Genomic DNA, 26491 nt, shown 5'->3' on the forward strand with positions numbered 1-26491 from the left:
CTATGCTAGGTGGGAGTGGTTCACAGTGACCTCCTTGCCCTCCTGGAATTTATGGCCATGTTGGGACTGGGGCTGGCCTAGCATAGGTCAAGAAAAGTCTCCTTGAGTTTGGGATTAGCAGATACAAACTACTATATATAAAATAGATAAACAACAAGGTCCTACTGTATAGCACAGGGAACTATATTCAATATGCTGTAATAACCATAAAAGAAAAGAATATGGAAAAGAATATGTATATATATGTTAAACTGAATCATTGTGCTGTACACCAGAAACTAACACAACATTGTAAATCAACTACACTTCAGTAAAAGGAAGAGAAATGGTACTCATATGTACCAAAGCACAAAGAAGTATCCTGTGATCAAGGAATAGGGAGAGGGCCTGTGTGTGGTGGAAGCTCAGTTGGCAAAGGTAGTTCAAGGTCAGGCTGGAGCCAGATCATGCAAGGCCTTGTAGCCATGCTAAAGATTTTGAACTTCATCAGGAAAACAAAGAGGAGTCATTGAATAGCAGAGGTGTGACAAGATCAGTACATTTTAAGAAGATCCCTCGAGCTGCTGTGTGGGCAATGGATTGACGGTGGTAGGGAAAGCCTGAATGAGAGCACGCTTGGAAGTTAGTGCTGGAGTCGTGGTGAGGGCTGATGAGGGGCTAAACTGGAGCAGAATAGTGGAGAGGGTGGGAAGTGGGGAGATTCAAGGTATGGTCTGAGGGTGGAAACAACATGGACTGAACGTGAGGGATAAAGGAGAGCGTGGTGTCAAGGATACTCTTAAGTTTCTGGTATAAGCAACTTGGTGGAGAGGTGCCAGCTATTGACAGAGGAAAGGCAGATTTGGGGACCTATTAAGTGTGAGATGGTTTGTGCAGAGTTGGTGCAAGGTCTACTGAAACCATGGAACACACCATGATAGTTTCTCTCCCTTTCACCTTCCCTCCCTCCAAATCTTGGTCTCTGTGTCTGTCCAGTAACATTGCCTCATTCCTTCAGAATTTTCCATGGGATGGGTGGAGGATAATGCTAACATTTTTGAGGTCACATCCTTACAGCTCTTGATCCAACAGGAAGGAAAGAGCTTCCCTTCATTTCCAATTCAGAAAGTTTCAGAGAAGGACTCCAGTTGGCTCAGCTCAGGTCACATCCTCTTCTTAGCCAATGGTCAAGAGAACGCAGCACTTAAATTGATCAAGCTTGGGTTCATGTCTCCCCTGTTTGTTTTTTTTTGTGGAGGGGAAAGGGTAGAATACTATAATTGGTAACCTCATCAGCACCTCTGGTGGTTAGAGGGTGGGGAGGAGCAGTTCCCCAAAGGGCAGAGACAGTGCTGGGCTGTCAGAACTAACAGATGTTTCCTGCCTCCTAAGCCTTCAGTGTTTCATTCTGCGTTAATCCTGCAGTAATACTGCTATCTAGAAATGCAGAATTTTCCAACTCTGAACTGATGGGGTAGTTAAGGGCCTGGCTATGTTTATGAACTCATTGTAATTTTGTACTATAAAAACAATATATTTATGAAAATTTTGAAGAAAGGAAAAGCATCCACTATTTCACACTGACACCTTTTCATTTTATGCATTCCTTTCCCACATTTATCCTTAAGCATATACCTTTCTTTTTTCTCTCCTTGCATGTGGGAATCTCAGTTCCCTGGTCTCAGTTCCCCAACCAGGGATCAAACCCGTGCCCCCTGCAGTAGAAGCGCAGAGTCTTAACCACTGGACCACCAGGGAAGTCTCTTAATTCATTTGTTTATTATTTTTTTAAATATTTATTTATTTATTTATTTAGGTTGCGCTGGGTCTTAGTTGTGGCAGGCGGCGCCTTAGTTGTAGCTTTCCGGGCTCCTTAGTTGCGGCTTGCCGGCTCCCTAGCTGTGGCATGCGAACTCTTAGTTGTGGCATGCACGTGGGATCTAGCTCCCCGACCAGGGATCCAACCTCTGGCCCCCTGCACTGGGAGCCCGGAGTCCCAACCACTGTGCCACCAGGGAAGTCCCAATTCATTTGTTTAAACATCAATGTTTACATGAAAATAACTTGAATATGTAAGTTTGTTGTATTGGTATGCACTGGGAAACTTGAGGGACAAGCTAGTAACTGTATTGAGAAATATTGCTCGAGCTCTTGTTATGGGCATGGTAGTCTGGAAGCTGATGGAAATACAGACATCATTAAAATCTATTTCTGGCCTTTAAAAGTTCATAATCTCATGACTTTTGATAAAATTAAAGTATTCCTCAATTGTAACTAAAAAGTTATTAAATCAAAAGAGCAATATGGACATTAGAGGATATAAATACAGTAAAAAAAAAAAAAAGTATCTTGTATCCTTGCATAGGGAAGGGAAAGAAAAGTGAGGGGAGTGGAAGAGGATGGGACAGAAAAGGAGTGAAAAGGCTGGGGAAAGCAGGGCAGTAAGGCCTCTAAACTGTGGTTAGTGTCACCCCATGCAATTGTTAAGTTAAATGTTGAAAGTGAGACCACACTTGAAGACACGCGTCCCTTTAAAAGGGAAGGTGGGTGTTCAGAGCAATTCTCATTTTGCCTAAACGGGGCTTTTTCTCTCTATACTCTCTCCAGACAGAGGCATATTAGCAGACATAGTCAGACTTTCTATAGAAACATTTTAATCAAGGGCACCCTTCTCCCCAGAAAAATGCACTCACTGCCAATACAAACGGTATTCTAAGTTTAACCCACAGAGGACCATCCCTGGGCTCTCTGGGCTCGGTGGATCCAGGTTAGGCCCCAGTTCAAGAGTGGGCCTAACTGCTTCAAAGGTAGCAATACTCCCAGCTCCAAGACTCAGGAAGACCACACCTCTAAATGTTTTGCAACCTCGTGCATTTCAGATTTTTCAGGGGTCCTGGGTAAATCGGTCTCACCAAGGATTCCGCCCCATCTGGCTGCTCCCATTTTTAAACACAGACCCGTGCGTGGGAGAGGCCATTATTTTTACGGGATCACGGTGATTCTGGAGCAGCTAGGGACAGGCAGAGTTGCTTTACCACAACGCCGGGTCCATCCTTAGCGCGGGCTCCGCCCTCAGGCCGCCTCCTCATCCGAGCCCCCGCCCCTCCTCCCCTGCCAACCCTCGACCCGCTCCACCCCTTTGCTCTGAGAGCCGCTCGGCCACTACCGGCGACCGGGTTCCACCCGCCCATCTCGTGGCTCCGCCCCGGGGTCACTGGTCCCGCCCCCTTCCGAGGGGCCCGATGAGCGTGCCCGAGCACTTCGCAGCCCCCCGCTCAACTGGAATCCCCGCCTTCTGGCTGAGTTAACCAATGACAGCCACAGGGTGTTCCTGGCCACGCCCACAACATCATCAGGTCACGCCCCCGGCGCGCGGCCACCCCGGGGCGTTGCTGTGGCCGCGCCTCCGCCGCCCGAGCGGAGCCAGATGCCGCCCCCTCCGCCGGTCCCTCCCCCGGCGGCCTGGCGCCTCCCTCCCTCCCCGCCGCGGTGACTCACTGAGCGGGAGGCGGAGGCTGAGGCGGCCGCTCCCGCTGCTGCTGCCGTTGCTGCTGCTGCTGCTGCCGCCGCGGCTGCTCGGGCTGTGCGCGCCCCGGAACAGGCCGCCGCGCGCCGCTCTCGGACCCGCAGCCCCCGCCCGCCCGGCCGGGTCGGGCGGCCCAGGTAAGCGCCGAGGCCGGCCCTCGCCCGCAGCGCCTGGGCCCGCGCCGCGCCGGGGCTCGGGGGAGCCGCCGGCCCTTTGTCTCTCGGGGAGGGGCCGTGGAGGGCGCCCCCGACCCCGCTCGGACCCACCGGCCGGACCCCCCGGCACGGCGCCCTGGTCTGGGCCGGGCCTCCTGCCCCACCTGGCCCCCGCTGCTCCTGCCGCTCGCCGCCCCCGCGGCAGACCACCATCCAGCGGTCCTCAACCCCCCTTACCCCGGGGGTCGCCTCCACAGGTGTCCGAGCCATCCACTCTGTTGCTCACCCCACCGCGTCGGCGTGGTTGTCACCGTCTGTCGGCACTCCAGGTCCCGTGCCCTCTTGTCTTCCCTCACCTGCGCCCTGCTCTCAGCATCCTGACCCTCTGTATAGAGCCCTCCCGTATTTTCCCAAACTAAATGCTGCCAAGGTCTGGTCACTGGGCCACGGTTCCTCTCCCTAGTCTGGTTGAACTGTCGTGTCCCCATCCCACCTCTCCTAGTGAGTGTTCCTAGACGGTGCACGTTGTAGGCATAGGTCTCACCTGTATGGCAGGTGTGTGTATGTGAACCTGCAAGGTTAACCACTCAGAGCCCCAGACTGCACTTCTCGCCTCCTTTCCATCATCCCCACCCCGACCACTTTCCTTTCTCTTGAACCTGGTAACCGAGACACTTAGGTCTGATACCCAACCTCTGTTAGGCCCCGCATGCCTGCCTCTCTCGTGTGTGCTGAACTTGTCTGAGCAGTACCTGCTGTCAGGTTAGCCCCTGGGAAGGCCCAGGAGGCCTGTGTTGGCCGCAGATGAAGAGTTTTATGAATAATGAGATGTGAGGCTGGCAGCACCTCCTATCTGAGGATCTAAGTACACTATAGCTGTTAATTACTTTGTCTCCTGTCACTCACACTACTTAGGGAAGTGTGCCTGGCCGACGGCTGGGTAAATTGAGGCACCGGGTGTGTGGGCAGGGGACCTGGAGGCAAGTCAGAGTTTGTCCTGTGGTTCTGCTCCCAAGTGTCTTGGCTCTTAGCTCCCTGCTACAACTACTGGGCTCTGGTTCCTGGCTTTAGACTCTTAAGTGATACTGATCTCTTGGGCCATTAAAGTGTCCAGAGAGACCAAGTTTCCTTTGATTTAAAGCAGGACTTTGAATTATAAATAAGGGTGCTGGCTGTTAAATGCCAGTGTGTCATTCATGGTTTCCTGGTGGAGTGAGTGGTCCTTGTATACGTGTCAGGCAGCATTCCAAGCACGGGGGGCTACAGTGGTGAAGAGAGACACAGCCCCTGCCCTCCTGTAGCTGACCTTCTGAAGCGGAGGGATTAAACAAGTTAAGTGGACAAAATAATTTTAGTCATGGTAAGTGCTGTGAAGGTGGGAAGAGCCAGTTTGGATTTTATTCCAAGTGCAGTTAGAAACCACTGGAGGATTTTAAGTAAAGAGGTGATAAGATCATTCTGGCTGCTATACTGAGGCTGGATTGTAAGGAGCAGGGGTAAGAGCAGGGATACTAATTGGGAGACAGACTATTGCCGCTGCCGGGCAAGGGATGATGGTGGCTTGGACCAGAGTAGGGGTAGCAGAAGTGAAGAGGTAAAACCAGTCTGCTCCCCCTTAGAGAGGCTGAGAGCTTTAAAGCAAAACTTAAGGGAACACCAACTTCGATTTATACGTCTGGCAGAGAATTTCTAGACCTGACCATGCTCAGGTTTAGCTCAGCAAACCTTGCTCAGCACCTGCTGTGGGCCAGGTACTGTGCTAAACTCTAGAGATACTGATGTGAATAGGGAACCGTCTCCACGTTCTAACAAGGTGCTCACAGAAACGTCACCCACCCCCTCCTTGAGGGAAGAGGGTTTGTAGGCTTAAAAATCAGTTCGAGGTGGAGGAGGGCAGAACACACTGGGCTTCATTCCCACATCCGGCTGCATTATTTAAATGAGAGCGTTATTGCCCTGCCTCTGCTGTAAGATGTTGCCCAAAGATATTGGGACTGATCTCATGGTGGGTGGGAGAACAGCTCAGCGGCCATGAACTTGAACCATTAGCCAGAATAAAACTTGATCTCCACGCTGCTCCGAGTCTGTGCTGTCAGAACATGTCCAAGCTAAAGGACCGTGGGTCCGGGCCCCTCTTACAGTTGGGCACCTGTGGTCCCTAGAGAGTAACTCTCTTGAAATCCCGTAGCAGTTTGTACATTTGCTGACGGCACCCGTCACTTTCTACGTCTCTTTCAGCTTCATGTGCACTTGCATGACCCTAAGCTTTCTGAGGCCAGGGTCTCTATTGGATTCAGCTTTTCCATCCCTCACAGCATCTAGATCCTGCCCCGAAAGTACACTCATCAAGTACCGGTTGACTTGCCTGGGTGTCTCACAGCACCTAGAACTAGAGCCCAGGAATCCTGACCCTGTCCATGTCTTTTCATTAGATTCCTCCTCAACCAGAGTGCACCATGGGGGTGAACCCAGCAGACTCCGTGTCACTGAGCTCACAGCCCTTCCTTGATGGGTCTCCTCTCTCTCCAGCTCTGCCTACAAGGAACAGCTGCTGAGGGTGCTGACCAAGTAGTTTCTCGACACTCGGCAGATAGGAAGCATAGCTCTTAATCAGAGCATGGACTTCCTACCAAGACTATCTGGGTGTGGATCTTGGTTCTGCCGTCATGAGCTTTGTGACCTTCAGCAAGTAACTTAACCTCCCTGTGCCTCAGTTTCCCCATCTATAAATATTAATACTTCCTTCATGGAGTTGTTGGGAGGCTTAAATTAAGGAATACCTATTAGATGCTTAGAACAGCACTGAGCACCGTGATGTGGCTTGGTTGAAGTCGTAGCTGTTATTTCACCATTATTTATTTATCTGCTTTTTATCTCCCATCAGAATTCAAGCTCTTTTAGGGCAGAGATTTTGTCTTTTTTTTTTTTTTGGTCTACAGTTAGACTTTGTAGGCACTCAATAAATATTTCTTAAATTGCATGGCTTATTGAACACCTACTGTGTGCCAGGCACTGTTGTAGATGCTGGGGCCATAGCCAAGAACAAGATCACCAAGTTGCGTGATCTAATGAAGTTTACATTCTAGTGGGAGAGACAGACGGCAAACAAGTATACAAGTGAACAAAATAATGTAGGATGGTGAAAAGAGATGCAGGGAGAATAAAACAGGGCAATGAGATGGAGAGTGCCTGGGTCATAACTTTAGCGAGCTCTGAGGCTGTAACTTTGACTGGAGACCCAGCTGATGGGCAGAGAGGACAGTAGACGCAAGAAGCCCATGGCGGCTGGAGTTGCTGAGTGAGGAGCTGGTAGGAGTTGGATCTGTGGCCACGGTGAGGAGTTTAGACTTTACTCTTCAATTCTGAGCAGTGGGAAGTCACTGCACAGGAACCTTTCCTGGGGGGGGGGGGGGTCCATCCTTGGAGAAAGACCCGGACACTTGGAGGAGCAGTGAGCAGGCTCTCCTTGTCCTGGGAAGGCTTTTGGAGGGCAGCAGTGTTGCATTTATTCCCCTCAGGTTTCTCATGTCTCTGGCCTAGGTACCCAGGAGATATGGGAGCCATCGGCTAGCTTGAGGAAGGTCCAGGTGTGTGTGTCTGTGTGTCCTGCAGATTCCATCAAGCCATCTTTCTCCCCTGAGTATGTAGGTAATCGGTCAATGTTTCTTGAGTTGAATGAATGAGCATCGCCAGCTCTTAGAATCTTGTCCTGTACAGCGGCTTGTCCTATGTTCTCTGCATAAGGAAATCTTCTTGTCATGGTAGTGACTCTGGCATAACCTTGGAGTTTTGCTGCTGTTCTTATGTGCATCAAGGACCTCCACACACCTGTATGTCACAGTGTCTTCACAGTGGTTTGTTTTGTTTTGTTTCTTTGGCTGCACCGCTCGGCTTTCAGGGTCTTAGTTCCCTGACCAGGGATTGAACCAGGCCCTCGGCAGTGAGAGCTCAAGAGTCCTAACCGCTGGACCGCCAGGGAATTTCCTGTCACAGTGTCTTTTTTTTTTAAACATCTTTATTGGAGTATAATTGCTTTACAATGGTGTGTTAGTTTCTGCTTTATAACAAAGTGAATCAGTTATACATATACATATATCCCCATATCTCTTCCCTCTTGCATCTCCCTCCCTCCCACCCTCCCTATCCCACCCCTCTAGGTGGTCACAAAGCACCTGAGCTGATCTCCCTGTGCTATGCGGTTGCTTCCCACTAGCTATCTATTTTACGTTTGGTAGTGTATATATGTCCATGCCACTCTCTCACTTTGTCACATCTTACCCTTCCCCCTCCCCATATCCTCAAGTCCATTCTCTAGTAGGTCTGTGTCTTTATTCCTGTCTTGCCGCTAGGTTCTTCATGACCTTTTTTTTTTTTTCCTTAGATTCCATATATATGTGTTAGCATACTGTATTTGTTTTTCTCTTTCTGACTTACTTCACTCTGTATGACAGACTCTAACTCCATCCACCTCACTACAAATAACTCCATTTCGTTTCTTTTTATGGCTGAGTAATATTCCATTGTATATATGTGCCACATCTTCTTTATCCATTCATCTGTCGATGGACACTTAGGTTGCTTCCATGTCCTGGCTACTGTAAACAGAGCTGCAATGAACATTTTGGTACATGACTCTTTTTGAATGATGGTTTTCTCAGGGTGTATGTCACAGTGTCTTTGTTGGAAGTGTACCAAGATTGACTGGGCAGCTTTCCTCCCCCCCGACCCCATCCCCATTTCTCCTCCAGCCCCCTGCTGAGTACCACAGGCCACACTGTCACCTCTGAACACTTCCTGTATCATTATTTGATCTACACTCCTGCACATCACTTGATCCAAGTATGGTGGTACCTAGAAAGCATTGGCTGTCTTTAGTCTGGGCTGAGTGGAGTTGGGAAGCTCAGCAGAAATGGCGTTTCAAACCCAGGAGTTCAACTCACCAGGAATCCAAAGTTGGCCTCTTCAGACTGAGGGCAGTTGGCCAGCCTTTCACATCCTCACTCAGGCATCCCCTTGTCTTTCAGTGTCCGTGATGCCAACCTGCTCTGCTAACCTTGAGAGGCCCGTGAGAGTTGGTAGGAATCAAATAGGACTTTTGTGCTGCAAGTCACTCTCAGGGTTCTGGCGCATTTCGGTGGCCAAATCAGAAATGCTTGTTAGTCACGTGTCGCCTGTCTCCTTGTAAAAACTAAACGCGAAGTGGGTGCAACCTTTTTCTCTTGTTATTGTTTTTTTTTTTTTTTTTAATTAAGAGAGTGAGGCCCGTGAGAGTTGGTAGGAATCAAATAGGACTTTTGTGCTGCAAGTCACTCTCAGGGTTCTGGCGCATTTCGGTGGCCAAATCAGAAATGCTTGTTAGTCACGTGTCGCCTGTCTCCTTGTAAAAACTAAACGCGAAGTGGGTGCAACCTTTTTCTCTTGTTATTGTTTTTTTTTTTTTTTTTAATTAAGAGAGTGATATGTACTCATTTAGAAAATGAGAAAATGAATGATGACATTTTCTATACTTTTTCTCATTTAGTCTTCACTGTAGTTTCTGAGATAAGTAGCATTATTACCATTTTGCATATTCAGAAGCTGAGGCCTGGAAAGGTTAAGTACAATAAGCTGTTTGAAGTGAAGATAGTTGGGAACAAAGTCAAGATTCAGACCCAGTCGGTGGGACTCCTGTGTGTGAGTTCTGGGCACCATATTAGATGCTGCCTTTCAGCAGAAACAACAGAGAAGAAAAGACATCTCCCCTAAGCCCAGCGTGGGTGACATTGTGAGGGTGGCCAGAGTTAGCGCACAGGCTGCTGCAAAGGTTTGAATCCTATGCCTTTTCCCTGTCTCATCTGACCTTGGGCAAACTAAGTAACCTCCCTTTGCCTTACTTTCCTCAGTTGTAAATGGGGATAATGATCCTTGTGCCTTAATGGCTCCCAGGGGCGTTATGATGTTTGGGCCAAAGTGCTTTTGAACTTCTGTTATGAAAGGGCACTGGGCCCCAACTGCTGTTATAGTCTGTTATTAAAGACCTATTATGTCCTGATCCTCCACAGAGCCTTGTTACAGGGGGAAGACAACAGTCCCCAGAGGGAAGGGTGTCCTTCTGTGGTGGGCATAGCTGGAACAAACATCGACTTCCTCCTTCCAAAGTTTCTTAAGGATTGAAGGTCATGAAAGTTTCTCCATTTTTCATGTTCGTGTTGTTCTGTAGAAGCTTCTGGAAGCAGGCGTGTAAACTGCATCGTAACAGGTTCGAGGACCATTGATGGCAGGGCAGAGAGGGGGGTTATAGGGGTTGGTTTTAATCCCAGCTGTGATGTCTTTGTAATGTAAACCAAGAACACAGAAATAACAAGAAGTGATGATTATCTTCCATTCATCCTTCTTTTCCTCCTTCCTTCTAATGACTCACTGATTCAAGTAATAAATATTTACTGAACTTTTATTAGGATCTGGGCCCCTGGTAGGCCCTGGGAATACTGTGGTGAGCAGGGTAGAATTAGCTCTTATCATACAAAACTTATAGTCTAGGGCCAAGAGGCTTATTATCTAGTTGGAGTCGTGTGAATAAAGCAAGAACATGTTGGTGAGTGTTCTGAACTCTCAGGAGGAGAGTCAGGATATAATTTCCAGATGTCCACATCAGCTGCATGGGTACCTGCCTGGACGGACATTACCGTGGAGGGTTGTGTGTGGCTTCCCAGAAGAGCAGGGGAAGAGTTAGTAGATTAGAGCCCTTGTGTGTCACACTTAACAAAAGCTGTGCTAGTGTGGGCATCTGTAGAAACAATTAGCACCTTGGCAGTCCCAGTTAGTAAGAACTACATTTCCACTTAAAGGCTTATTAACCCTTTGTTACCCGAGTTCAAGTCAGGGAAGAATGATCATGGCATTGAGCTCTTTCCACAGTTTTTTAAAAAATAAATTTTATTTATTTATTTATTTATTTATTTTTGGCTGCGTTGGGTGTTTGTTGCTGCGCGCGGGCTTTCTCTAGTTGCGGCAAGTGGGGGCTACTCTTCGTTGCGGTGCGTGGGCTTCTTGTTGCAGTGGCTTCTCTTGTTGCGGAGCATGGGCTCTAGGTGCGCGGGTTTCAGTAGTTGTGGCACGTGGGCTCCGTAGTTGTGGCGCACGGGCTTAGTTGCTCTGCGGCATGTGGGATCTTCCCGGAGCAGGGCTCGAACCCGTGTCCCCTGCATTGGCAGGTGGATTCTTAACCACTGTGCCACCAGGGAAGTCCCCACAGCTTTCTGAAGTTATGCCATCAATCCAGTGCCTTTCTTATGAGAAGACCATCAGCGCTTGTCTCTCTGGAGTTCCCTCCCTGCCTGACAGGTCTCCCTTGGCCAACTTTGGAAAGCAGGCATACGGCGGCAGGCAGGCTGTGGGGCTGGCTGCATCGGTGCTCTCGGCATGATGCCAGGGACACCTGTGTCTGTGAGCCCCCGTTGGGGTCAGTTTATGCAGAATGTGGTGGGGGAGGGTTCTTTCTTCCCCAGGTTTGCCCAGCCACAGGCCTCGGGATCCCTCCAAAGAGCGCGGTCAGGGAGGCCCAGCAGTTTCTGAAAAAGCACCCAGTGTTCTTCCACTCGCCCTCAGGCCAGGGCTGGGGTGGAGAGGGCACAGGGCTGGCAGAGGTGCCTGCCCACATCCAGAGTGAGAGGAAGGTGCCAGGACAGGACTCCGCTCCCGGGCAATGTTACTTTCACCAGCCCCTGCAGTGTCACTGCCTTCCTGGTGCTGACCAGCTGCCCCTTCAGTCTGGAGGGCCTCAGAACCATCCAGTATCCGATCAGGAGGAAAAGGCCGGCCTGGCGAGGAGACCAGGTCACTCAGTGCCCCTGGACTTGTTCATGTGTGGTCGGAGCCCACGGTGATGCCGGTTCAGCTGGGAGAATGTGACCCACTTCCATATCCTCTCCCACGTGGAGAGCTGGGTGGGAGGCTTTTGCAGACCAGCTCCAATTAAGGCTTTTTCAGCCTGAGTATCTCCTGAGTATCCAACCCACATGTTTCCTGCTGCTGGAATCCTGTGGTCCGTGTCCCTGAACTGAATAACAACTCCAAAACAGATGAAGTTACCGCCTTGTTGTTCTGCAGTTCTGGCTTCCGCAAGCGGGGCTTCCTTCGGGGGTCAGGGTCCCTTTTGGATTCAGACACCTTTCTCAGTGTGGGCCTTGTTCTTGTTCACAGTGTGCCACCCTTGTTCTTCCGGCTAAATCACCTGGCAAACCAGGGGCCCAGTTTCCAAAGAGATGGGTTAGCCTTGACCTCCCTGCCCAGACCAAGGCCTCCCCGCCCCCTGCCCCAGGTAGCCCTGGCTTCCGACCGATCCATCCTGACCCTTGTCCTCACAGTATGTCCTTCTGCTGCAGGAATATGAACTAAAATGTGCTTCGGACCCTCTAGGTTTCTTCCATTCTCTCCAGGTAGAGGACATTTGAATGATTTTCCATTTATAATTTTATGTTTCTCATGCGGCGGGGCTGGGGGGAGCGGGGGGTGGAGGAAGACAGTTTAAACACACGAGGCTGTGGGTGCTGCCAAGATAATCTGGAGTTTTTGGTTTTTTTTAAATTTTTATTTATTTATTTTTGGCTGTGTTGGGTCTTCGTTTCTGTGCGAGGGCTTTCTCTAGTTGCGGCGAGCGGGGGCCACTCTTCATCGCGGTGCGCGGGCCTCTCACTGTCGCGGCCTCTCTTGTTGCGGAGCACAGGCTCCAGACGCGCAGGCTCAGCAGTTGTGACTCACGGGCCTAGTTGCTCCGCGGCATGTAGGATCTTCCCAGACCAGGGCTCGAACCCGTGTCCCCTGCATTGGCAGGCAGATTCTCAACCTCTCTGCCACCAGGGAAGCCCCGGCCGGCAGATTCTTAACCACTGCGCCACCAAGGAAGTCCAATTTTTTTTTTTTTTTTTTTTGGTTGCAGGAGCTCAGTTCCCTGACCAGGGATTGAACCTGGGCCACAGCAGTGAAAGTACCGAATCTTCTTTTTTTTAATTTATTTATTTGGCTGCTCCAGGTCTTAGTTGTGGCACGTGGGATCTTTAGTTGCGGCACGTGGGATCTTTAGTTGCCGCATGCATGCGGGATCTTAGTTCCCTGACCAGGAATCGAACTCAGGCTCCCTGCATTGGGAGCATGGAGTCTTAGCCACTGAACCGCCAGGGAAGTCCCGAAAGTGCCGAATCTTAACCACTAGAGCACCAGGGAACTCCCTCTCTTTCATTGCTATTAAGAAGCAGTATTTTCCTACATGTATCTTTATGCTTTTGTCTGTTTATAGGATAAATCCCTACAGTCTTAGTTGCTACAGCAAAGGGTGCATGTGTTTAAATGTTTAGTATTTTGCCAGGTTGCCCTCCATGGACTTGGTGACCTTTTATGTGCCCACCAAAATTGTGCAGGAACACCTGTTTTCCCCCATACCTTGGCAGAAGTTGATTTGTTGCTAATCTGATAGGTGAGAAGTGGTATATCATAGTTTTAATTTGTATTTCCTGATAAGGAAATAGAGCATCATTTCACATCATTAAGAGCAATCTGTTATGTCATTTGCCCATTTCTTTCTTGGGTTGGCGGTCTTCTTCTTGTTGATCTACAGGTGTTCTTTATATATTAAGGCAGTTTGTCCCATGGCTGTGATATTTGTTGCACGTATTTCCCCAATTTGTCATTGTTCTTTCGATTATATTGTTTTATCCATGTAGAGTTTTGATTTTTATGTAATCAGATTTTAACATCTTTTATTTTGTAACTTACAGATTTCATTTCATATTATTTCCTTCTCCCACTGTTTTCTTTTAATATACTTACTATTTTGTACTTTTAAAACTTTGCTCCATAACTGAGTGATCCACAAACCCAGCCTCACCAGAAGCGGGGCAGGTTGGCATTGTGTGCCTCCAGTGGGGTGTGGACAACGTCAGCTACAATTGTTTCTCACCAAAATGTTTACCCTTACTCCAATTCTAAGGACAACCAGACTAATAGTCAATGGTCCTGGACTCTAAAAAAATGTTAATGTCGTGATAGACAAAGAAAAGCTAGTGAACACTCTAGGCTAAGGGAGAGGAAAGAGCTTGGGAACCTAGTGAAGTTGAGATCTTCAGTTGGATCCTAGATTAAAAACCGGTGCAGGCCAAAGTGAGGGGCGTGGTTGGGAAATTTGGATGTGGGCTGTACATCAGAGAACACTGCTGGGTCACTAGTAAATTCCTTGGGGCTGAAAATAGTATTGGGATAATGTCAGAGCATGGCCTTAGGAGATGCAAAGTATCTGATACCTGCAACTCGCTTTTTTTTTTTTTTTAATAAGGGCAGCGCTTCAGCTTTCTTTTTTTTTTTTTAATAAATTTATTTTTGGGGCTTCCCTGGTGGCACAGTGGTTGAGAATCTGCCTGCCACTGCAGGGGACACGGGTTCGAGCCCTGGTCTGGGAAGATCCCACATGCCGCGGAGCAACTAGGCCCGTGAGCCACAATTGCTGAGCCTGTGCGTCTGGAGCCTGTGCTCCGCAACAAGAGAGGCCGCGACAGTGAGAGGCCCGCGCACCGCGATGAAGAGTGGCCCCCGCTCGCCGCAACTAGAGAAAGCCCTCGCACAGAAACGAAGACCCAACGCAGCCATAAATAAATAAATAAATAAATAAAATTTTTTAAAAAATTTATTTTTGGCTGTATTGGGTCTTCGTTGCTGTGCGCGGGCTTCCTCTAGTTGCGGCGAGCGGGGGCCACTCTTCATTGCGGTGCACGGGCTTCTCATTGCGGCGGCCTCCTTATTGCGGCGGCCTCTCTTGTTGCGGAGCAGAGGCTCTAGGAGCACGGGCTTCAGTAGTTGTGGCTTGCGGCTCTAGAGCGCAGGCTCAGTAGTTGTGGCGCATGGGCTTAGTTGCTCCGTGGCATGTGGGATCTTCCCAGACCAGGGCTCAAACCCGTGTCCCCTGCATTGGCAGGCGGATTCTTAACCACTGCACCACCAGGGAAGCCCACAACTTGCTTTCAAATTGCTCAGGAAAAGAAGCAGCAGACAAACCTACATCTACCCACAGTGCGGGGAGGCATGAGACAAATGTGACAAAATGTTAACAACTGGTGACTCTAGGGGCAGGGTATTGGGATGTTCCTTGCACTGTTCTTTCAGCTTTTATGTGACTTTGAAAATTTTCGAAATAAGAAGGTGAGGAGAAAAGAGCAACAACAGCTTTGTTCCATCTGCAGTTTGTTTGGGTTGCAGTTCCCTTGGCTTTGCCTGGCTCTCCTGGGTTACTGTCCTGATTCCCGGTTTCTTTCTCCTTCTGTATAGCATGCACAGTTCTCTGTTTCCCTTTCTCGTAGGAACTTCTTCTGTTTTTTGGCTGCATTGGGTCTTCGTTGCTGCGCGCGGGATTTCTATAGTTGTGGCAAGCGGGAGCTACTCTTCGTTGCAGTGCGCAAGCTTCTCATTGCGGTGGCTTCTCTTGCTGCAGAGCACGGGCTCTAGGCGCACAGGCTTCAGTAGTTGTGGCACACGGGCTCAGTAGTTGTGGCTCATGGGCTCTAGAGTGCAGGCTCGGTAGTTGTGGCACACGGGCTTAGTTGCTCCGCGGTATGTGGGATCTTCCGGACCGGATCGAACCCGTGTCCCCTGCATTGGCATGCGGATTCTTAACCACTGTGCCACCAGGGAAGTCCTGGAACTTCTTTTTTGGGTGAGTTATTCTATTTTGGACTTGGAAGTCTTATGACTATCTTTTTGGCAGACTTACATGACTTTTCTAGAAGCAGGTAAGAACCAGTGTGCATTGGTGCCTATATTTTCTGTTTTTGTTTTGTTTTAACATTGTGTCATGTGCTCCAAGTAAATTTGCAAGGAAGTTTAGTTCTCTGAGACTTAAAGTCTTAATCCTCAGGAATACCATCAAACTAATGTGTAGTGTAACTAACCTCTCTCTCCCTAACCTCCATATAAGCTTTTTCCTCTCAGCTGAGAGTTTTTGCAAGAGGTCAGATTTTGCTTGCATTCTGTGGATATGGGCTTGTGAAAGGTCCTGGGTTTCATTTTATGAAATTTGACAGTCTGGGGATTTGAATAGCTGGCCTGTAAAACCAGGAGTCTTTTTTCCAGGGGAGCGCTCGCAGGCCAGTTTTGCTGGGAGCTTCTTCTCCCTCTCTGTGACTTGGTGACTAATGGTTTCGTGGCTTTGGGGGTGGAGGATGTCATTACAAATGGATGATGGGGCTTTGGCTTCTGCACTGGATTATCTGGGCGTGCTGAGTGGGTGGGGAGCAGAATATGCCACCCCAAAATATACCACTTTGGCGTATTGATTATTTTGAATTATAGTTTCTTGAGAAACAACCAGTGCAAGAAGGGCGCTCTGACCCTCCTTTATCTCCCTGAAAGCAGCAAATAAATCTCCCATGTGAAAGGTACCTTCCCTGTACCAGGGGGTAGAAGGCATCCTTATCACCAGAGACAGGAGATTCAAGGCTGAGAAGGCTGTATAAACAAACCCTGTTACTTCCTCACTAATTTACTACCCCAAGCCCAAACTTCTTTGTCTTGTCAATTCTTCACAAATTTATCGTTTCTTTGTCTAAAAGATATAAAAGATGCCTGCTCTGGTCACTTCTTCAGGCCACATATCTTTGGGGTTCTCATACCTACGAAATTAAATTTGTTTTTCTCTTGTTAATGTCTCCTGTCAATTTAATTATTAGACCAACCAAAGACCTTAAAGGGAAGAAGGGAAAAGTTTTCCTCGCCTACACTGGTCTGGGTGTTTGTGTCCAGCCCATTGGGATTGGGGGTAGTTTCTTTCTTAGAGCTTTCACACAGGCCCCTAAGGCCTCCCATCCATTTCTGTCCACTCTCCTGAGCTTTTCCACAGTGGCCCTGGCCCTGAGCAGGTGAGTGTGGGTGGATTCCTGCTGTTTGGGATGCCGTGTTTTCCCATCTCCTCAGAGCCTGTGCATTTTCCCTGATCATCCCTCCCTTCCCCTCCAGCCTCCAGCGTCCTTGTCTCCAGACAGGATGAGTTTTGTGACCCATCAGAAGTTCTCATCTTCATGCTACTTCCCCAGCAAGTTAATGGAATGAACACATGTAGATTCTAAAGTTGCCTCTGTTGAAAATCTGTTTTATTTTGATTATTAGCTTGTTAAACATTTAGGGAGGAAGGAAACTGAGTGTTCAGCAGCCTCTTAGGGGGAGGTTTCCTTCTTCCTTGGATTATTTTTTGTTCTGAGGTGGCTGGAGGGAAAGGAGAGGGAAGGTCACGGCCTGTGTCACGGAGCAGAAGCAGTTATCCAAACAAACAAACGGTGTGGCTTATGTGACATGAGGGTGTAATGAATGCTTGCAGTGTATTACAATAGTATGGATATGTTTTCGAGGTAAACAAACATAGCTTTATTTTTATGCAAATTAGCACATACCTGTATGCTGAAAGCCTATAGGAAAGAGGAGGCAGTAATCCTAAAACTTATGTTCTTAAGAGTTTATAAGAAGTTTCACCCAGGAGGCCAGACCCGGGGCCTCTCAGTTGGGTCCTGAGGACAGCCATCCCCAGAGCTGGGCAGTGAGGAGGGGGCTGGCTTTGGAGGCCACCCCAGGGAGACTGAGCCCTCGCCCTGCAAGCAACCCAATTGGTTTCATGACCTAATTCTCGCAACAGGAAGCTGGAGGTCTTTCTGGCCCCATTCTGAGGGGATGCAGTGAGCCTGGTCCGGGAAACTTTTTTATTTGAACCGATTATAGGAGACTTCAACGGAGGGAAGGGTTGGAGGGAGAGTGGGGGCAAAGGCAGAAGGGCTGGAGAGGGCGGTGGTTCTTGCCAGCCCAGCCTGCTGGCAGGCATCGAAAGACCTGGGCCGCCTTGTCTGGGCCTGCCCCTGGGAACAAGGCTTGTCCCCTTCGGCAGGAGGCTGGTGTGAACGAGCCCATGTGGCTCTGAGTGAAGGGACCTTATGTAGCTCCTGATAAATAAATAGCACTGTGTCAGCTTTTCCCCTTCCTCTTTAAAAATAAAAAACAGCCCCGCCACCAAAAAACAACAACTTTTAAATTTCCCAATTTAATTAACGTTTTAAATGGTGACCCTGCAAGAGTTGGCATAGCTGTGGGCAGTGGGGTTGATGGAGCTTCCGTGGGTTGAAATTTCCATTCTGGCCTCTTTCTCTGGAGGTGACCCAAGGTCTGTGAAACCTGGCCAGGCTCCTTCCCTGGGATTATTAGGCTTGGAACTGGTCCTTCCGGCCCAAATTTGACTTCAGCCCGATCCCTAAGAAGACTGACCAGCAATGCAAATTGAGTTTTCCCTTTGAGGGGGGGTGGTGGTGGTAGGTTGTCAGCACGCTGGGGGCATCTCAGATGTTGATCTAGGTCACAGGAGAGAAAAAGTGTCCTTCTGCCACCAGCCTGCACAGGTGAGCTGTTGACACTGCCAGGTGCTCAGCCCGCGGTGAAGGTCGTCCAGCTTGAGAGAGCCTGCCCAGGAGTGGGAGGCGGTGCTTGCACCCGCTCGAGAGCCGAGAGCCGAGAGCGCCTGCCCTTACATCCACTCATAAATAGACAAGGGCTCTGGAGTCTGCATTACCCACCCCCTTGGAACCTGCAAGAGGCCAAAGGTCAGACTGAATCAGAGGAAAATCCGGAGCCGGATTTTGTAGGCGCACTGGTTCCTGATTTCAGGTCTCAGGCTCCGGCTTGGCCAGGTTCCAGGGCTCCAGCTGTTCTCTGTGAAGGAAAAAAGAATCTCTTTTTAAATTAGGTCAGAAGATGCCTTTCTTTCCTTCTGTCCTTGTCCCCCTACTGTGCAGGGATAAAACCACCACCTGCGCGTCCCTTGGTCAGAACTACAGAGCTTTAGGACTTCGCCCGGGATCGGAGTGTCCCAGTGCAGCCGAGGAAACTTCCCCCGGCTCTGCGTTCCCTTCCTGTTTGCCTTGTGCTGGCTGAACCGCAGAGGCTGTCAGAGCAGGCCTGCCAGGTACTCTTGCTTAGCTGTAAAAAGGACTTGAAGAGACAGTGAGATCTGGGTAACCTTTTCTACCAATCAGGCCAAAATCACAGGATAAAATTTTTCTTTAACCAGAAGTTTTTGTATTTATTATTATTATTATTATTGGCCGTGCCACATGCAGGATCTTAGTTCCCTGACCCAGGATCGAACCCGGGCCCCCTGCAGTGGAAGCGCAGAGTCTTAACCACTGGACCACCAGGGAAGTCCCCAGAAGTTTTAAACAGACGCCTTTTACCAATCCAGTTACATCAACATTTATAGTCTGTACATGCAGGCTCCTTCAGTTCCTTGATGTCTTAGGTTCTCTGAGGTGAGGACATTCTCAGGCTGGGGGCTTCCTTCGTGGTTCCCAGGTGAATCTGAAATCTGTTCATTCACTTAACTGTGCATGGGACTCCAGATGTGACTGACAGCAGCAGGAACCCACCAGATTCCTCAGCACAGAGCCTACGGTCTTCAAGCTTTTCGAGGGTCCACAAAAATACTGGAGACCTGAAAAGAAAAAGTATCCGCTCCCTCTACTCATAGGAGTTATATGAGAATTCTATTTAATGAGAGATATGGGTCCATTTTATTATTTATTTATTTATTTGGCTGCACCGTGTCTTAGCTGTGACATGCAGGATCTTTAGTTGCGGCATGCAGGATCTAGTTCCCTGACCAGGGACCGCACCTGGGCCCCCTGCATGGGGAGCGCGCGGAGTCTTAACCACTGGACTGCCAGGGAGGTCCCTGGGTCCATTGTAATATGTCTGTGAGAATAAGGCTGCCTGGGCCCACGAAGGACTTAAACCACCCTGTGGCCTGCCCTCAGAGAGCTTCCAGTTTGGAGGTGGAGATAGAGGCACAGACACCCAGGTGCAGTGCTTGGGCAGTGCTTTGAGTAGAGGAAATTTGGGTGAGTGTGCAAACACAGGCTTCCAAAAGGGAACGATCGAACAGTGAACAGTAAATAGGGAGGAACATTCTAGGCTGAGGGTACAGCAGATGTGAAGGCCGGAGGTGCTGAAGGAGCCTGGTGCAAGTGGTGACGAAGGTGGCCACCCGGCAGGGCTCCCCATCCTCGGCGCTGTGGGCGTGGGGCTGGGGGGACGGGGCGCGTCCTGTGCACTGTAGGTGGTTCTTCCCAGGAGCATCCTCCCAGTTGTGACAATCGAAAATCCTCCTTTCTCCAGACATTGCCAAATGCCCCCATCTGAGAACCAGCGCCAAGCAGGGACCGTGGTGGATGGCCAGGGGCTGCCTGCGCGCCCCTGCCCGAGGGTGCAGTGGAGGGAGCCCCTTCCTGTCCAGCGTGCAGGTCTGTGCCTGCCCCCGTGTCCTCTCGTTTGTGTGACGCTCCATGTGCAAGAGTGGCTGGCAGGCTCTCTCCGAGGGGAGTCAGGCCGCGGAAAGGAGGGTGCACCCCGAAGCCCCCTTCCCAGGCTGACTGTGGTTTTCTGTGCTGATGCCTTTCCCCCTGTTGTCTGGGCAGCCAGGCAGGGTGGCTGCGCTCCGGATGTTGGGCTGTTTTGAATGATGTCATGTGGATTTGATTTTAATGCTTCGAGAAGTTCACCGAAGGGCCTTCATCAGAGCAGCTCACACCTGGAAGAGAAAGTGCCCTGTTGCTGTGAAGGGGCAGGTGGCAGCTCTGAGGTAGGAGGTGTTGGGAAGGTGGGTGTTGAGAGTTCCAGAATCTCCTGTGCAGCAGACCTGTGGCTGGGGAGGAGGGCCTGTTGGTGTCTGGGCTTCCCAGCTCCTCCGCCCCGGATGAGGGCCGCCCTGGGGCCTCCAGAGCAACTGCAGCCTCTCCTGCTGCGACCCCACTTCCCAGGGGCTTTTTAACGTTTTCCTGACCTTTAATTTTGATTTCAAATCTACAGAAAACTTGGAATAGTGCAGTGAACACACCTGTGCCCTTTACCTGGATTCACCAGTGTTAACCTTTGCTGTATTTGCTCACGCACTGTCTCTGTTCATACTCACACTCACACATACTCACACACATTTCCGCATACACACACACACACAGACACACTCACATACACACACACACTCTAACACAAACACATGCATATACACATACACGCTCACACACATATACACACACGCTCACACACATATACACACACGCTCACACACATATACACATACACACATACACATATATACACATACACGCACATAAACACACACACTCTAACACAAACACATGCATATACACATACACGCTCACACACATTTACACATACACACACACATATATACACATACACACACATAAACACACACACTCTAACACAAACACATGCATATACACATACATGCTCACACACATATACACATACACACAAACACACATATGCATATACACATACTAACACACATACATATACACACTCACATGTACACACACATATACACATACACATATATACACACATAAACACATACTAACACATACAAATACACACATACACACATACACACATGCATTTACACACATACATAAACACACACATATACATACACATACACAATAACACAAACACATACATATACACATACACGCTCACACACATATACACATACACACACCCATACACACATATACACATGCACACTAATACAAACACACACATATATACACATACACACATATACACATACAGCACTGACATATACACACACACACATATACATGCTCGCACATATACACATACATATACTCACACACATGCATACATATACACACACACTCATACACACACTTTTTTTCCAGAACCATTTCAGAGTAAATTGCAAGCATTGAGACATTTCACCCTTAAATACTCAGCCTGTATCTCTCAAGAACCAGGATATTTTCCAACGTAACCACAATATATTCATCACATTCAACACATATAACATTGATACAATACTAATATCTAATAAATACTCCCTATTAAATTTTCTCCAGTTGCCCAATAGCGGCCTATGACTCCCTCACCTCTCCCCTCCCTGGATTCCATGAAGAACCATTCCCTGTATTTAGTTCTTATACTGCCTTATTTCGTTTTCTGATTAGCAGTTATTTTGGGCTCTGGCTTGCCTTTTTCCTGTAAAGTGGAAAGTTTTCATTTCAGTTTCAGTTAAAATGGCTAATGGGACTTCCCTGGCGGTCCAGTGGTTAGGACTCCATGCTTCCAGTGCAGGGGGCACAGGTTCGATCCCTGGTTGGGGAACTAAGATCCCACATGCCATGGGGCGTGGCCAAAAAAATAAAGTAAAATGGCTAATGTTTCTATCAGCTTCTGAACTGGACGGGGCTGATAGGATGGAGAGAAAGCGTGGATTTTCAAATCCAGGCTTGTCACTTGTTAGCTCTGTGGCCTTGAGCAGGTTACTTACCTTCTCTGGGCCTTGGTTGTCTCATCTATAAAATGGGACTAATTCCTGCCTCGCAGGCTTGTCGTGAGGACCCCATGTGCTGAACAGGCCTGACATTGTGCCTGGCCCTTAGGAATGCTCTAGCAACCACAGTAATTATCACTGTTGTTCTGCAACTTTGCCTGGCTTCACAGAGCAAGAAGGAGCTTTGGGGCAGGTTGGAATTTGGGTTGGTGACCTCAGGACAAATTCCTTATCCCAAGCTCATCACCTAAGAATGGTGCTGCATCCTGCAAACTGCCTGAGCGGCGGCAGAGCCGTCATTACACCTGTTTTGCTCCTGCTGGTGGAGTGCGGTTCACTAACGCCGAGCCTGGCTCTGGGTGGAGGAGGCCGAAATGTGGAATTTATTAATTAAGGTGGTTGCTCACGAGGCCCTAGAGTCTGGGAGGTTGCGGTTTAATTACTGGGAGTGGAGCTCGTGGAAGTTCTCTCTGGTGCCCCAGCTTTGATGTCGCTGGGGGACCTGAGGTGCTGCCCCAAGTGGGACTCGCAGCCCGGGCTGCAGATGAGGCTCAGGGCTGCCTCCCTCTGCTGAGCGCGTTTCTGTCCACTTACTTGTTTACTGGAGAGCAGTGCAGCATGGGCGGGAGCCTGGACATTCTGGGTTCGAATCCTGCCCCAGAACGGACTAGGACGGACTAGCTGGGTGAGCATAGACTAGCGCCCTCATTTGTAAAACCTTATAGGGATGCTTGTTGCAAAGACTGAATGATTCATGTACGTGGAGGGTTCAGAACAGCGCCCGGCCAACAGCAAGCCAGAATATATGTCAGCTGTTTCTTTAAAGCAGTGTTCTCACCTGGGGGGGATTTTACCCCCCAGGGAGCACATGGCAAAGTCTGGAGACATTCTTGGTTGTCACGACCAAGGGGGAGGTGCTTTTGGCTGGTAGAGCCCAGGGATGCTGCTATATAACCTCCCATGGGTGGCACAGTCACCGCGACAGAGAACGATCCCGTCCAGAACACCACTAGCGCTGAGGCTGAGAAACCAAGGACTCCGGGCAGCACGTGCAACACGGAAGGAGGTCCTGTTCCTCACCACCCCCACCCTTATCCTTCCTTTGATCCGCTCCCCTCCCCCTCCTCCCCTCGCTGGTGTCCCTCCCGCTGCGCCCAGGGCCCCAGGCCGGCTCCCCCAGGCTTCCCCTGGCTCACCCGCTCACCTGACCACTGACACCTCCTTTTCCCCTCACCCAGCTCGGGTTTTTTATCACAGTACCTATCTCCTTCCTCCTTACTAGGTTATTTACCCACTGATTACTTCTTGTTTATTTCATTTTGTCTGTTCTCCCTTTTCCCTAGAATGTATGTAGGGACTTTTGCCTGTTTTTGCACTGCTGTATCCCAGTCCCAGTAAGTGCTCAGAACGTCTGTTGATTGAATGAATGAATGCGTTCCCCAAAGCCACACGGCTGGTACGTGACATGCCAGGATGTCAGTTCTTCGCCGTCACCCATGTCGCTCCTTCTTCCCAAAGTGCCCCCCCAGCCCCCCGCCCCATCCAGCGCAGCGTCTCCTAGAAGTGCCCCAGATGTTTCCCGGATCTGGTCAGTCACCACGATCTGACTCTGTCTCCAGAACACTTTGTGGATGTGCACGGTGGTACCGACTTCATCTGAAGGACGAGCCTGCCCTGTTTCCAGCCAGGGGCTTCTCTGTGGCCCTGGGAGCCCAGCCCCAGCTGTTGGCCTGTCCTCAGGGCCGTCACCAGCAGACCGGTAGCTGGCACATCACACCCACACCCCCTCCCACAGCCGCAGTGGCAGTCCAGGCTCCGACACTGCTCCTGTCCTGCAGTTCCACCTGCCGAAGTGTCCCAAGCCCTCCCATCCTCACCGTCCCTTCTCCGTCACCCCGCAGCCCAAGCCCCGGCCCTCACCTGGCCCAGCAGGGACCTTCCCTCCAGCTCCTCCCCATCTCTCCTCCACGCCACAGCCACAGGGGTCTCAGGTGTTTCCCGACTCTCCCGCTTGAACCTCTTCTCACCCCCCTGAGACCCATGTGGTCCAGCACCTTGAGCCCCCTCACCTGCCTCCCTGGCCTCAGCTACACCTTCTTCCTCCAGTTTTCCCAAAGGCCCAGTCTCTTCCTGTTTGAGGACCTTTACACGTGTGTGTGTGTGTGTGTGTGTGTGTGTGTGTGTGTGTCCCCCAACCCAGCTCCTCCTGACCTGGGTAACAGCTCAGAAGTCACCTCCAAGGGTTCCTGCCCCCAGGGCAAGGTCAGATTCCCAGCTTCACGTCCTAGGACACCTTGCACTTACCACCCCCGACCCCCATCATTTATCACCATCTGAGGCTCCATTTACCTGGGTGTGACTTGATTCATGCCTGTCTCCCCTGCTCACTGGGAGCCATCATCACAAGCAGACCATCCCATGCTCGCCTGTGTATCCTCAATGCCCAGCACAGGGCCTGGCATATAATAAGCTGGCATATAATAAAAGATGCTCAGTAATTGTTTGTTCAAAGAATGTCTTTTCCCTCTGCCTGCAGTGCCCTTCCCCATCTTCTCTACCAGCAAACTCCTATTCATCCTTCAAGACCCAGTTTCAGGGTCTTCTGCTGGGATCTGGTCCCTCCCCTTCCTCTGTGTTGTCACAGAGCTTTGCACATCCCCTTACGCTGCCACTTACTACACTGCGTTGAGGCCCTGGGTTTTTTCCTCTCACCTCTGAGTTGCGCATGGGGAGGTGCTGGGCACGGCACATTACATGCAGTTGGCACTCTTGGAAGTGTTTGTGTTTTTAACCTGACCTATCTTTTTGGTTCGTTGTTACGTATAATTTGTGTTGTTTTCCATTTGCCTTGTGCAGTGTGGTTTCCTCAGCCATTCTGGTACCTCCTGGAAGGCAGGCTTAGTGTCACAGCCCCAGCTTTGTATCTCCTGCTCCCTGAGCCTGACACAGGGCTGTGTTCACCTAGAGAGGTTTTATTTTAGTAAATCTTTCTTGAGTCCATGTCATGTCTACTTAAGGTTAAGGGCCCCTTGGCAGTTGAGAGCGCTTGACATCCTCTCCCTCATTCTGGACCGGCTAGATAGTTTGTGGCACCTGATGCAGGACCCCTTGTTAAAAAATTATTCAGAATTGTAAGACGGCGACAGGAGAGCATTCAACCAAGAGCAGGGCCCTTATGAGTGCTCGGACCTGTGCTGGTGCCCAGGCCTCACGCTCATGAAGCCAGCCCTCATCTCCTTGCGTCCTCCGAGGGAGGACACGGTAGAGGTCCTGATTTCCTTTTGACCAGCGGCAAACTGGCGGGCTCAGAGGGCAGTGACTGACCTCAGGTTGCACAGCTGACCATCGACAGAGTAGAACTGGAAACAGAGTCCAGCTCCGGGAGCGTGCTCACTGTCTCCACCGGCTCTGGGGCCCCAGGAGCTTTGGTCCTCGGTTTCCTCCTCTGTAAATTGGGAACATTGACCTGATCATCGGGTGGCAAATGGAACAGCTGGTGCGAGTCCCCAGATGGTCCCATCAGGAACCACCACGTCCCATAGGCGCCCTCTCCTTCAAGTCATGAAGCCGAGGTTCCTCTCTGCTTCTTGGACAGTCTGAGCCCTGTAGACAGTAGGAGGCTAATTGGCTGTTGTGATAGTTGGAGAAATTAAACCCCCTCAGAAGTGGGAGAGGGTTGTCTCTTTTCATCTCTTTTTGAAGGAATGTGGGGACTTGGGTAGAAGGTTCCCCAGGGATCCTTGGTATTTCAGTGCTTTGATGTCTGGAGGAATAAAAGAGCAATTAATCGCTATAAATGTCTTTCCCGTAGGGTAGGCTGAGGGTGGGGGAGTGGCAGTGGCGGGTGACTGCTCTTCCATCCCGGGGCCATCACTGGTCAACGGGCTCTGCAGACCAGCGACCCGGGGCCAGAGCAGCATCTCCCTGTAGGGGAGGCTTCTAAATCTCACTTCTTCTGGAAAGCACGTTTGCCTCAGCCTCTTGGGTGAGTGAGTAGCAGAGATTGCTGAAGACAGATGGGTTGCACAGCTCCCCTTGGTCCCCTAGAATAGGTTTCTCAATTATCCAAAGACATCTGTCCTCACCGCAGGGCTGAGAGCCAGGAGTCCACCTGTAAACCAAGTGCTCCGAGGCCCACGCGCCGCAGTGGAGGGGTGGCCGGGCTGCCACGGGCAGGCGAGACTCCGACCCCCTCGCCGGCACCTCCACCCGCCATCAGCAGCCTCCCTCCTGCCCGGTCAACCTGCAGAGGACCCAAACGACGAGGGTGTGTGTGGAAGGCCAAAGAAGAGAAGAGAATGTTCTCTGATTCCTAGAAGAGGTGTGTTTGGGGCAAGCAGACCTGTGGCCAGACTAGTAGGTTGTAAATTATCTGCATCTGTGGTGTGTGTGTGTGTGTGTGTGTGTGTGTGTGTGTGTGTAAACTTATGTTTCCATATACAACTACAGATGTTCCCCAAGCAC

At 50.0% G+C, this 26491-nt stretch overlaps 1 protein-coding gene across 4 annotated transcripts in view; it reads left to right on the forward strand.

Moving 5' to 3' along the window:
• Window positions 1–3458: 3458 nt before the first annotated feature.
• The window catches only part of CTNNBIP1 (catenin beta interacting protein 1), a 51873-nt gene continuing 28840 nt past the window's right edge, over window positions 3459–26491 (forward strand). Inside the window, exons 1-2 of one of the 4 annotated variants that reach the window (XM_082461602.1) lie at window positions 3459–3642; window positions 26118–26348. The gene's annotated coding sequence lies outside the window, so the exon portion shown is untranslated. The other 3 variants (XM_082461603.1, XM_082461601.1, XM_082461604.1) reach the window with 3 other exon arrangements.

Source organism: Balaenoptera physalus (genome assembly GCF_965194825.1).
Source record: "Balaenoptera physalus genome assembly, chromosome: 1".
In the NCBI taxonomy this organism is placed as follows: domain Eukaryota; kingdom Metazoa; phylum Chordata; class Mammalia; order Artiodactyla; family Balaenopteridae; genus Balaenoptera; species Balaenoptera physalus.